Here is a 13,235-nt window from a genome sequence, read left to right on the forward strand (position 1 = left end):
CTCTCTTGGGCATATACCCAAAAGATGCCCCAACATATAAAAGAGACACGTGCTCCACTATGTTCATTGCAGCCTTATTTATAACAGCCTGAAGCTGGAAAGAACCCTGATGCCCTTCAACAGAGGAATGGATACAGAAAATGTGGTACATCTACACAATGGAATATTACTCAGCTATAAAAAACAATGACTCTATGAAATTCATAGGCAAATGTATGAAACTGGAAAATATCATTCTGAGTATGGTAACCCAATCGCAGAAAAACACACATGGTATGCACTCATTGATAATTGGCTATTAGCCCAAATCCTTCAATTACTCTAGATGCAGAGAACACATGAAACTCAAGAAGGATGACCAAAATGTGAATGTTTCACTCCTTTAAAAGGGGAACAAGAATACCCTTGGCAGGGAATAGGGAGCCAAATTTTAGTACAGAGGCAGAAGGAACACTCATTGAGAGCCTGCCCCACATGTGGCCCATACATATACAGCCACCAAACTAGATAAAATGGATGAAGCAATGAAGTGCAGGCTGACAGGACCGGATGTAGATCTCTCTTGAGAGACACAGCCAGAATACGGTAAATTCATAGATGAATGCCAGCAGCAAACCACTAAACTGAGAACGGGACCTCCGTTTAAGGAATCAGAGAAAGGACTGGAAGAGCTTGAAGGGGCTCGAGACCCCATATGAACAACAATGCCAACCAACCAGATCTTCTAGGGACTAAGCCATACCCAAAGACTATACATGGACTGACCCTGGGCTCCAACCTCATAGGTAGCAATGAATAGCCTAGTAAGAGCACCAGTGGAAGGGGAAGCCCTTGGTCCTGCCAAGACTGAAACCCCAGTGAACGTGATTGTAAAGGGGAGGGTGGTAATAGGGGAAGAATGGGGAGGCAAACACCCCTATAGAAGGGGAGGGGGAGGGTTTAGGGGAATTTTGGCCCGTAAACCGGGAAGGGGAATAATAATCGAAATGTAAATGAGAAATACTCATGTTAATAAAGATAAAAAAATAACTTGGTGTAAAATAAAATATATTTGATGATAACATAATAAAATATGATCATAAGAAAAAAAAGAAAAAGAAAGGCATTGTGGTGACTGACCCCACTTGAGATACATCCATGGTTGGGGATTAAACTCTGACATCATTACTGATGCAATATTGTGCTTGTAGACAGGATCCTTGCATGACTTTCCTCTGAGAGTCTCTACGAGCAGGTGACTAGGATAGATCTAGATACTCACAGCCAACTATTGGACTGAGATGGGGGATTCCTATGAAAGAGTTAGGGGAAAGATGGAGAAGCTGAAGGGGATTGTAACCCCACAAGAAGAACTTCAGTAACTATTAAGCAATATTCCTCAGAGACCCCACAGACTAAGCCACCAAAAAAAAAAAAAGTTTACACGGGTTGATCTAAGGCCCTCAGAATGTGTGTTAGAGAAGACTGCCTTGTCTGGTCTCAGCGGGAGAGAATGATCCCTATTATGTTGAAACTTCATGCCCCAGGGAAGGAAAATGGCTTTGGGGTGAGGTAGTGGTGAGTGGAAAGGTGGGGGATTACCTTCTCAGAAGTAAAGACAAGGTGGTATGGGGTAAATAATTTGAGGAGGGGACACTTGGAAGAGTGTGCAACATTTGGAAGTTAAATAAATAAAATATTTTTTTGGGGGGAGAGAAGTATAGAGGAAAGGATGTTGATCTAAATTGAAGAAATTTGAAAAAAATCACATAGAAAACGACAAGGTTCCCAGAAGTGGTTATATCCTGAAGCATACCAGAGAATCTGCTATACTCAGAGCATCAGTCAACCCTTCCCCGGCATCCCTGAAGTCCCATATCTGTTTCTGGGAGCCAAGGAGTGTCAGGGACCCACCATCCTCACAAATCCCCTGCTCATCAAATACCACTGCCCTTCTACCTAGTCCTTTCTGCTGGGACAGACTGCTAGCTAGTCTTATCTCAGGAAGATGCTATATCCAGAGGATCTACTGCACTCAGAGCACTTGATACCACATCCTGAGTCATCCCAGGAGATCCACTGCACCAAGGACACCACAATTTGAAGGCATCCCAGTAGTTCCTCTGTACACAGGGTAACTGGCCAATGGACACAACAGTCTGAAGACCTTCTGTGGGTTCAATGGCATGCAGGGAAACTAACCTAAAAGACTGAAATCCTCTGTGGAGTTTGCCTTCACATAAGAAAACAGAAACTACAGTCCATCTTGCCCTCCCCATCCCTAAGAGAAAAGCTTCATACAGAACAAGACTTTGACTGTTCCTCTGAAGACCCAACACTCTGAAGGCCTCCCAGGAGACCTAAGGAAGCAGGGAACCAAATTACCAGCTTTTCTGCACATCTGAAGACCATCCAGTTTGAAGGCCACAAAAGAGGTCTGCCACAGACAGGACCACAGGCCTACCGGGATACCTAAGGGAGACAAAAAAGGCAGACGATAGACAGAGTCACCCAGAACAGCAAACACAATGGATAAACAGATGGTGAGAGGCAAGTACAAGAAAATAAGCAAAAGAAGCCCATATACATGGACATCATCAGAACCCAGTTCTCCCACCAGAGAAAGTTCTGAATAAAGAAACAAACCAGAAAATTAGGAATCTGCCCTAAAATCCTATTTCATGAAGATAATAGAGTCCTTTAAGGAGGATGTAAGTAACTCACTGAAAGAAATACAGGAAAGTAGAGGTAAATAGGTAGAAGACCTTAAGTGGGAACAAATAAATCCCTTAAAGAAATACAGAAAAACACAATCAAACAGGTGACAGAATTACATAAAGCAGTCCAAGACCTAAATGTGGACGTAGAAACAATAAAGAAAACACAAATGGATGCAAACCTGAAAATGGAAAACCTAGGAAAGAGGTCAGGAATTACAGATATAAGTATCACCTCAGAATGCAAGAGATAGAAGAAAGGATATCGGGTCTAGATGATATCATTAAATAGACTGACACAATGGTCAAAGAAAATTCAAATCATAAAAAACTCCTAACCCAAAACATCCAGGAAATTCGGGACACAATGAAAAGACCTAATCTAAGAATAACTGGAATAAGAGGAGAATGAACATTCCCAGATCAAAGAACCTGAAAATGTCTTCAACAAAATCATTAAATAATAATAATAATAATAATAATAATAATAATGATGATGATGATGATGATGATGATGATGATGATGGTGATGATGATTTCTTTCCCCAACCTAAAGAAAGTGATGTCCATAAAGGTACATGAAACCTACAGACACCAAAGAAATTTACCAGAAAAGAAAACCCTTTTATCACATAATATTCAAAACAATAAACACAGAGAACAGAGAATGAATATTCAAAGTTGCAAGGGAAAAATGGCAAGTAACATACAAAGGCAGAATACAAGACTTCTCAACAGAGGCTATGAAAGCCAGAAGAACCTGGTCAGAGTTCATGTACTCTAAGAAAACACAAATGCCAGCCCAGGCTACTATACCTGCAAAACACTCAATCAACATAGATGAAGAAACCAAAATATTCCAGGACAAAACCAAATTAAAACAGTATTTGTCTACCAATCCAGTCCTATAGGGAATCCTAGAAGGAAAAAATCCAACACAAGGAAGATACATACTCCAAAGAAAAGACAATATATTAAGCATCTCACAACAAAGCCAAAAGGAGAGAAACACAAGCATATAATGCCACCTTACAAAACAAATATAACAGGAACCAGCAGTCATATATCGTTAATATCTCACAATATTAATGGGCTCAACTCACCCATAAAAAGACATAAGCTAACAGACTGGATATGCAAACAAATCCAACATTTTTCTGCATTCAAAAAACACACCTCAATAACGAAGATAACACTATCTCAGAGTAAAAACAGGGAAAGGGTCTTCCAAGCAAACGATCCCAAGAAACATGCCTGAGTTTCCATCCTAATATCCAATAAAATAGATGTTCAATCAAAAGTTATCAAGTGTGATGAGGAAGGACACTTCATATTCATCAAAGGAAAAATCCATCAAGAGAAATCTCAATTCTGAACACCTATGCCCCAGATGTAGAGGCACTGACATTCAAAAATGAAACTTTACTAAAGTTCAAAATACACATTGAATCCCACACAATAATAGTGGGAGATTTCATCACTACAGTTTCACCAATGGACAGGTGATTGAAACAGAAAATAACAGAGACACAGTGAACCTAATAGAGGTTATGAGCCAAATGGATTTAATAGATATCTATAGAATATTGCACCTTAAAACAAAAGAATACACCTTCCTTTCAACACCTGTGGTACCGTCTCCAAAATAGACCAAATAATTGGTCATAAAACAACCCTTAGCCTACACAAGAAGATTGAAATATTCCCATGCACCCTATCAGACCAATATGGCCTAAGGCTAATTGGTCTTCAATAACAGCAAAAGCAACAAAAGTGCACATACACATGGAAACTGAACAACTCCCTGTTTAATGATAATTTGATTAAGGAAGATATAAAACAAAAAACTAAAGATTTCCTGGAATTTAGCGAAAATTTTGACACATCATACACAATGAAATCAATGCTAAGAGGAAAATCCATAACACTAAGAGCACTGGTAAAGAAACTAGCAACTTAACAGCACACCTGAATGCTCTAGAACCAAAAGAAGCAAACTCACTGAAGAGGAGTGGACAGCAAGTAATAGTCAAACTCGGCTAAAATCAACCAAATTAAAAAAAGGAGAACAATGGAAAGAATCGACAAAACCAAAAGCTAGTTCTTTGAGAGAATCAATAAGATAGATAAACCCCTAACTATAGTTATACGGCTCAGAGTTAGTATCCAAAAGCCTATACTCAACAAAAATGGGGAGCTACATGAAATGGATGGTTTTCTAGACAGATAAGACATACCAAAATTACATCCAGACCAGGTAAACTTTCTATTTTTTGTCTCTTTACATTTTTATGTATCAGTTAAAAAGAAAATTAAAACAAATTAAACATGCTGGGTTACATGTCCATGTATTCTTGTCATATTTTTTACTTGATGTTTAGGCAGAAGTCAGATTGCCCTCCATGGGTAAGCCAATTAATCAATTAGAGTTCATCAAAGATTTGTCTGCATCAAAAGAATATTTTATACTTGACAGTGAAGTTGACCCTACCTGGGTGGAAATTATTCTTTGTTTATTATTTTATTTTTCTTGGATATTTTATGTGTTTGCATTTCAAATGTTATCCCATTTCTTCTCATCTCCCTGCATTTATGAGGATGCTAACACTCCCAACCACTCACTCCAACCTCCATGCCCTGGCATTACCATACAGGGGAAACAATCCTTCACAGGACCAATGCCTTTTTCTCCTATTCATAATGGACAATCGCATCTTCAGCTACATATATGGCTTTGTATTGGGTCCTCCCGTGTGTACTCATTGCTTGGTAGTTTAGTTCCTGGGAGCTCTGGTTGGGTCTGGTGGGTTGATATTGTTCTTCCTATAGGGCTGCAAATCCCTTCACCTCTTTCAGTCTTTTCTCTAACTACTCCACTGGGGTCCCATGTTCAGTTCAATAGTTAGCTGCAACCAGCCTTACCTGTATCAGTATGATTCTGCCAGAGCCTCACAGGAGACACCCATATTTGTCAACTGTCAGCAAGCATTTCTTCGCATCAGCAATAGTGACTGGGTTTGATGGCTGCATGTGGTACGATCTACAGGTAGAGCAGACTCTGGATAACCTTTTTTTTCCAGTCCCTGCTCCCTTCTTTTTCTCTGCATTTGCTCCTGTGAGTGTTTTGCTCTCCCTTCTAAAGAAGGAATGAAGCATTCACATGTTGGTCTTCCTTCTTCTGGAGCTTCATTTGATCTGTGTGTTTTTTCGTAGTTATTCCAAATTTCTGGGCTAATATCCACTCATCAATGAGTGCATACCACGTGTGTTATATTGTGACTGGGTTACCGAACTCTGCATGATATTTTTTTAGTTCCATCCATTTGCCTAAGAATTTCAGGTATTTATGGTTTTTAATAGCTGAGGAGTACTAAATTGTGTAAATATACCACATATACCATCCATTCCTCTGTTGAAGGGCATCTGGGTTCTTTCCAGCTTCTGGCTATTATAAATGAGGCTGCTATGAACATAGTGGAGCATGTGTCCGTGTTACATGTTTGAGTACCTTTTAGGTGTATGGCTAGTAGTGGTATAGCTGAGTCCTCATGTAGTACTATATTCAATTTTCTGAGAAACCTCCAGACTGATTTCCATAGTGGTTGTTTCTGCTTGCAGTCCCACAAACAATAGAAGAGTTTTCTTGTTTCTCCACATCTTAGCCAGCATCTGTTGTGACCTTAGTTTTTGAACTTAGCTATTCTTACTGGTATGAGGTTGTATCTCGTGGTTTTTTGATTTGCATTTTTCTGATGATTTAGGATGCTGAACATTTCTTTAGGTGCTTCTTAACCATTCAGTAATCCTCAGTACAGAATTCTTTGTTTAGCTGCGTACCCAATTTTAATGGGATTATTTGTTTCTCTGTTGTCTAATTTCTTGATTTCTTTCTATATATTATATACTATGGATTTATCAAATGTAGAATTAATAAAGATCTTTTTCCAATCTGTTGATTTCTGCTTTGTACTATTGACAGTGTCTTTTACCTTACAGAAGCTTTGCAGTTTTATGAGGTCACATTTGTCAGTATTTTAGAGCATAAGCCATCGGTGTTCTGTTCAGGAAAAATTCCTTTGTGCCCATATGTTCTAGGCTCCTTTGGACTTTCTCTTCTGTTAATTTCAGTGTGCCTGGTTTTATGTGGAGTTCTATGATCTACTTGGACTTGAGCTTTCTACAAGCAGATAAGAATGGTTCAATTTGCATTCTTCTACATGCTGACCTCCAGTTGAGCCAGCACCATTTGTTGAAAATGCTACCTTTTCCCACTAATTGGTTTTAGCTCCTTTGTCAAAGATCAAGTGACATAGGTATGTAGGTTAATTTCTGGGTCTTTGGTTCTATTCCCTTGTTCTACTTGCCTGTCTCTGTGCCAATATCGTGCAATTTTTAATCATGATTGCTTTGTAACACAGCTTGAGGTCAGGCATGGTGATTCCCCCAGAAGTTCTTTTATTGTTAAGAATAATGTTTACTATCTTGGATTTTTTATTCCAAATTCATCTGCAAATTGCTCTTTCTAGTTCTATAAAAAATTGAGTTGGCATTTTGATGGAGATTGCATTGAATCTGCAGATTGACTTTGGAAGACAGTCATTATTACTATATTAATTCTGCTAACCCATGAGGATGGGAGATCTATCCATCTTCTGAGATATGCTTTTGTTTCTTTCTTCAGAGACCTGATATTCTTATGATACAGATCTTTTACTTGAGTGGACAGAGTCATATCATGTTAATTTTTTTAATTATTTTTGGCTATTATGAAGGGTGTCATTTCCCTAATTTCTTTCTAAGATTGCTTTTCCTTTGAGGAGAGAAAAGCTATTGATGTGTTTGAGTTAATTTATGGGCATCTCTTTCTTTATGTTAGGGAAGTTTTCCTCTATGATTTTGTTGAATATACATACTGTTCCTTTGAGTTGGGAGTCTTCACCTTCTTCTATATCTATTACCCTTAGGTTGATCTTCTCATTGTGTCTCGTGTTTTGGGCCAGTACCTTTTTTTCCATTTTCCATTATCTTTGACAGTTGTGTCTATGATTTCTATGGAATCTTCTGCTTCTGAGATTCTCTTTTCTATCTCTTGTATTATGTTGGTGATGCTTGTATCTACATCTCCTTTTCTCTTCTTTTGGATTTCTATATCCAGGGTTGTCTCCCTTTTTGCTTTCTTTATGGTTTCTCTTTCCATTTTCAATTCCTTCACCTGTTTGATTGTGTTTTCCTGTAATTATTTCAGGGATTTTTGTGTTTCCTCTCTAAGGGCTTCTACTTATTTACTTGTGTTTTCCTGCATTTCTCTAAGGGAGTTCTTTATGCCTTTCTTAAAGTCCTCCATCATCGTGATCAAATGTGATTTTAAATCTAGATCTTGCTTTTCTGGTGTGTTTGGATATTCATTGTTTGCTTTGGTGGGAGAATTGTGCTCTGATGATGCCATGTAGTCTTGGTTTCTGTTGCTTGGGTTCCTGTCCTTGCCTCTTGCCATCAGGTTGTCTCCGGTCTTACCTTCTTTTGCTATTTCTGACAGTGGCTTAACCATCCTATAGGCCCATGTGTGAGTAATGCTGTAGACCTCTTTTCCTGTTTTCTTTCAGCCATTTATGGAAACAGAGTGTTCTGCTTTCGGGTGTGTAGTCGTTCCTCTCCACTGGCTTTCAGATGTCCCTGTGTGCGGGAACCAGAAGGGCCTGCCCCAACTTCTCCTATGTTCTTGTGCACACGACGCCCAGATGGCACTAGGCACTTTCCTCTAGAGTCAGAAATGTGGGCAAAGAGTAGTCTCCTCTGGTTTCCCAAGTGTGTCTGACCCTCTGAAGGTCTAGTTCTCTCTCCCACAGGATTTGGATACAGGGAGCTCTTTGACCAGGTCCATTCATCGGGTTGCAGTATGGACAGCAGGGCTCCTGCAGCTTGACAGTCCCTATCTTTCTGTGCCCAGAGGCCCTATGCAATTTTCTCTTGTGCCAGGGATGTGGACAAAGGTAGGAAGAATTTGAAGTCTTTCCTGCCCTGCAGTCTCAGGATTGCCCACACGTCTGGGTCATCAGCTTTCTCTCGCACAGGGTTTGGGAGCCAGGACATGTGGGCCAGGATCAGCGAGGTTCAGGAACCAGCTAGAAACTAGAAGTGTCCAGTCCCAGAGGAATTTTGCCTTTGTGTGTCCTGAGCCACCCAGGCTGGTCACTTGGAGTAGAAAAGTTGGTCTTGCCTCTGGTCTTGGGCCTGAAATCTTTTCTTGGGGCTGGGTTTCAGCTCTCCATGAGGGCAGCAACCAGAAGGGTCTGCCCCTCCTTCTCCTACATCCCTGTGCACAGGGGGCCCAGATGGCGCTAGGCATTTTCCTCTAGAGTCAGAAATGTGGGCAGAGAGTATACCACCCCTTGTTTCCTAAGCCTGTCTGCCCCTCTGAAGTTCTAACTCTCCCTTCCATGGGATTTGGGTGCAGGGAGCTGTTTGACCAGGTCTGTTCCATTGGTAAGTATTTTCATGTTGTTTATATTCCATGTTTCAGCTTTTTTTATTATCCTCTCATGCAGTTTATTTATAGCTCATTTTTACACACACACACACACACGCACACACATGTATGTATGAATGTATGCTTATAGTGGATATATATGGTGCATTACCTTAATTTTTGAGTATCAATAATTTTCATGGAACAATTACATATTACTGATACAGGTATTTAAGAGAGTTCTAAGATTATATTAAAGTATCTGTACATATCAGTTATCAATTATGAATTATTGTTATATGATGTAAAAATACTTTCTCTCCTTGCTGTTTGGTGCCTAACTAAATTTTAAAACTCTTTAAAGTAATTTCATACACATCAACCAAAACTGACATAGAAGCTGAATTTCATGAGAAAAACCTTTTTATTACAGATATCAAGAATGAAGGTAAAAAATTGAAAGTCTACGATAATACAAGAAGAAAAAATTTATAATGGAATTTTTAAAGAAATGAGGATATGATTTATTTGTTTAAAATACAAAAATGCAGACATTTACCATTTTCTTAAGAAAATACTTATTGAAGCTACACTGCTTACTTTTCTAGTTTGATATTTAGACTATCTCTGTAAATAATTAAACTGATCACTGATTTCCTCATTGCTCAAGAACTTAGTTTTCTAGAAAAGGTGACATAAGTAAAGCATAATAATATTAAAGAACTAGATGAATTTACATTGAACAACTACGTTTTAGACAACAGTAAGTGTAATAGATGGTGGCAGAATGAAAACAAAAAAATCTGGTTTCAAACGTAGAAGATGAATGTTCAGAGAAAAATTCAAAATATATACAACATAAAATACAGAAAGAAAGAGAGAAAGACAGAGTGAAACTAACACAAGGGTACACACACACACACACACACACACACACACACAGAGAGAGAGAGAGAGAGAGAGAGAGACTCAGATACAGAGACAGAGACAGACAGACAGACACATCTATGCTTGTCTTGTGGTTTATGTTCATGTATCCATGTTTTCTATGTGGATTTTATCAATTAAATTTGTTTTAGACAAACTCTCAGAGATAAAGAACAGAACTTCAGTGACATACTTCATCCTTCTGGGTCTGACAGATGATCCTGAGTTTTAGGTTGTGATTTTCTTTTCTCTGTTTCTCACAAATGTGCTGAGCATTACTGGAAATTTAACCATCATTGCACTCATTCTATTGGATTTCCACCTGAAGGCACCCATGTATTTCTTCCTTAGCAACTTCTCCTTACAAATTTCATTTACTTCTGTCTGTAACCCTAGGTTTTGGTCAGCATCCTAACTAAGGAAAAGTCGATTTCCTATAATGCTTGTGCTGCCCAACTATTTTTCTTTATCTTCCTTGGCTTAACAAAGCTTTTCCTTCTGGCATCCGTGTCCTGTGATCACTATGTGGCAATTTGCAAGCCCCTGCACTACACAACCATCATCAGTAGCAAGATCTGCCACCAGCTCATCATCAGTTCCTGGCTGGCTGATTTCTTGGTAATTTTTCCTCCACTGGCCATGGGCTTAGAGTTAGATTTCTGTGACTCCAACATTATTGACCATTTCACATGTGACTCTGCCCCTTTGCTGCAAATATCCTGCACAGACACAAGCACCTTGGAGCTCATGAGCTTTATATTAGTTTTGATCACACTTATGACCACACTGATGGTGATAATTCTCTCTTACACCTGTATTCTCAGAACTATTCTGAAATTTCCTTCAACCAAACAAAGAGAAAAGGCCTTCTCAACCTGCTCCTCACACATGATTGTTGTCTCCATATCCTATGGAAGCTGCATCTTCTTGTATGTGAAAACATCTGCTAAGACTGGAGTTGCTTTGACAAAGGGTGTGGCTATGCTCAACTTCTGTTGCCCAATCCTGAATCCTCTTCTCTACACTTTAAGAAATAAAAAGGTGAAACAAACATTTAAGGATCTTGTGAGAAGAAAGTTTGCCTCAAAAGTGCTGATTGATATAATTTACAAGTGAAATGTTGAACCGTAATACTAATGAACATATCCTTGTTTTAGTTCATCTCAGAAATACAGTTGTATGCCTCTCTTAATGGAGTTACTGTACTCATGAACTCAATTTACTTTCCTGTATGCTTTGAATTATTCAGCATGATTATTATGGGATGATTTTACTAATAAATTATATTATAAAATTAGAGATGAAATAATTTTAATTATAGCTCATATATCTCAAGTAATACATATGTCAATGGCATCATGCATATTTTTGGAAAGATTAAGACATTGAGCATCCTTGTGAATCACGTGTATAAGTCCATTTACTATAGGAAAACACAGAACAGATATTATTCTTATTTGTAGGCATATAACTACCATTTAAAGAATCTAAAATAAGTCTTCTCCAAATGAACTCATTTATTATATGACAGCCTGCTTTTAGACTTGCAAGGTTTGTAGTTTTAAAGCACATCAAACAGAAAATATCTGAATCAGTCTTTTTATCAGTAGCAAATAACAATACCTAATTTCTTTTACTATAAGTTTCACCATCTAATCTATAAAGTAGGAAACTTTTTATTTTATTCAATGTACCCTATTTACTGACTTTTGTTCTTCCAGGGATGTACCCTGTTGACCCTCTATCTTTAAGCTGCATTTTCAGAAAACCCTAAGCCTATAATGAATACAGACCTTAAATCTGTAACCTATTCTCCTGGCCTGGAAGTGTTTGTCATTTGTCTCTGTTTACTGTTCACCATTTATACATTTATACAGTTTGAGTTTGCTCAGTCACAGATACACTAAGTTCCTAGAGTCTCATCTAGTTATGTGCATATCTGTGCATAATGATCTCAAAGCATAAGGAAGCTTTCCAAATAGTGGCCATACAAAGTTAATTTTAGGATTTTCCTAAAAGACTCATATATAATTTTCTCAGGAAAAGAATAAAATGAGTTATAGTGCAGAAAATTCCCCACAATGCAACATGCAGAGAGCAAAACCCAAAAGTTAGAGAAGGAAGGACAACTGTAGCAATCTGCTCTATTTTGATGGAACTGTGTGAATCAGCTGTGCTGGCTTCATGACTCTTGCTGTTTCCAAAGTAAATGGCTGTGTCAGTTCAGATGTTTGATATGGGAATTACCAATACATACAGAGAATATTAAAAGTGTGATGTTCTCGAAAGAGAAAAAGTAGAAAACAAAATAAAATGTGATGTTAAATGGAAAGAGAGATGCTAATTTTTGAACTGAACAGGAAACAATTTAAAACCTCTTCCAGACTGCTTAAAGTTTCACAATAGAACCCAACCTATGGTGATGATTACACATTAATATTTACTTTTGAAAATTATTTTTTATAATATTCTTATATTTATTGTGGTTTTAATTATTATTTATAGTAGCTTAAAAACAACACAATGCAGTAGCAAATTAAGAATACTTTATTAATTATAATTTTTACAGGAAGAAAGCAAAGTAAAAGTGGTGATTCTAATTCTATATAAATATATTGGAAAGAGAATTATTAAAAAAATTGTCAAAAGTTTTCTAATTATAATTGCACTCATTACACAAATAAATGGGGAATAACACATTTTTTATTAAAATTTTTCCTAAATAATAAAAAAAAATCTGAGTCTCTGGACTAATCCTGTCTAGCAATTTCTTTTACCAAGGGATGTGATTTAGTAATCAATATTTGTACTGTGCCTTTGATAATTTTATTTTCTTCATTGTTAGGTATCCTAGTCTGCTTTTGAAAGATTGTATATTATAGTATATTAAAAATATTGGAATTAGGCAGTAGTGGCCCACACCTTTAATGACAGAATATAGGAAGCAGAGGTAGGTGAATCTTTGTGAGTTCAAAGCCAACATAGTCCACAGAGTGAGCTCAAAGGAGAAGCCTTTCCACCAAAACCATACATACACACACACGCACATACACATGCAAATGCACACACACACACACACAAACACACACACACACAGTGTTTCTAAAGAAACATTGAAAATAATCAGAAATGAAGCAAAATACAAT

General features: G+C 37.8%; 1 pseudogene; it reads left to right on the plus strand.

Annotated features, from left to right (window-relative positions):
- Positions 10,211–11,205, plus strand: Olr1001-ps (olfactory receptor pseudogene 1001; annotated as a pseudogene).

Source organism: Rattus norvegicus, chromosome 7 (assembly GCF_036323735.1).
Source record: "Rattus norvegicus strain BN/NHsdMcwi chromosome 7, GRCr8, whole genome shotgun sequence".
NCBI lineage: Eukaryota > Metazoa > Chordata > Mammalia > Rodentia > Muridae > Rattus > Rattus norvegicus.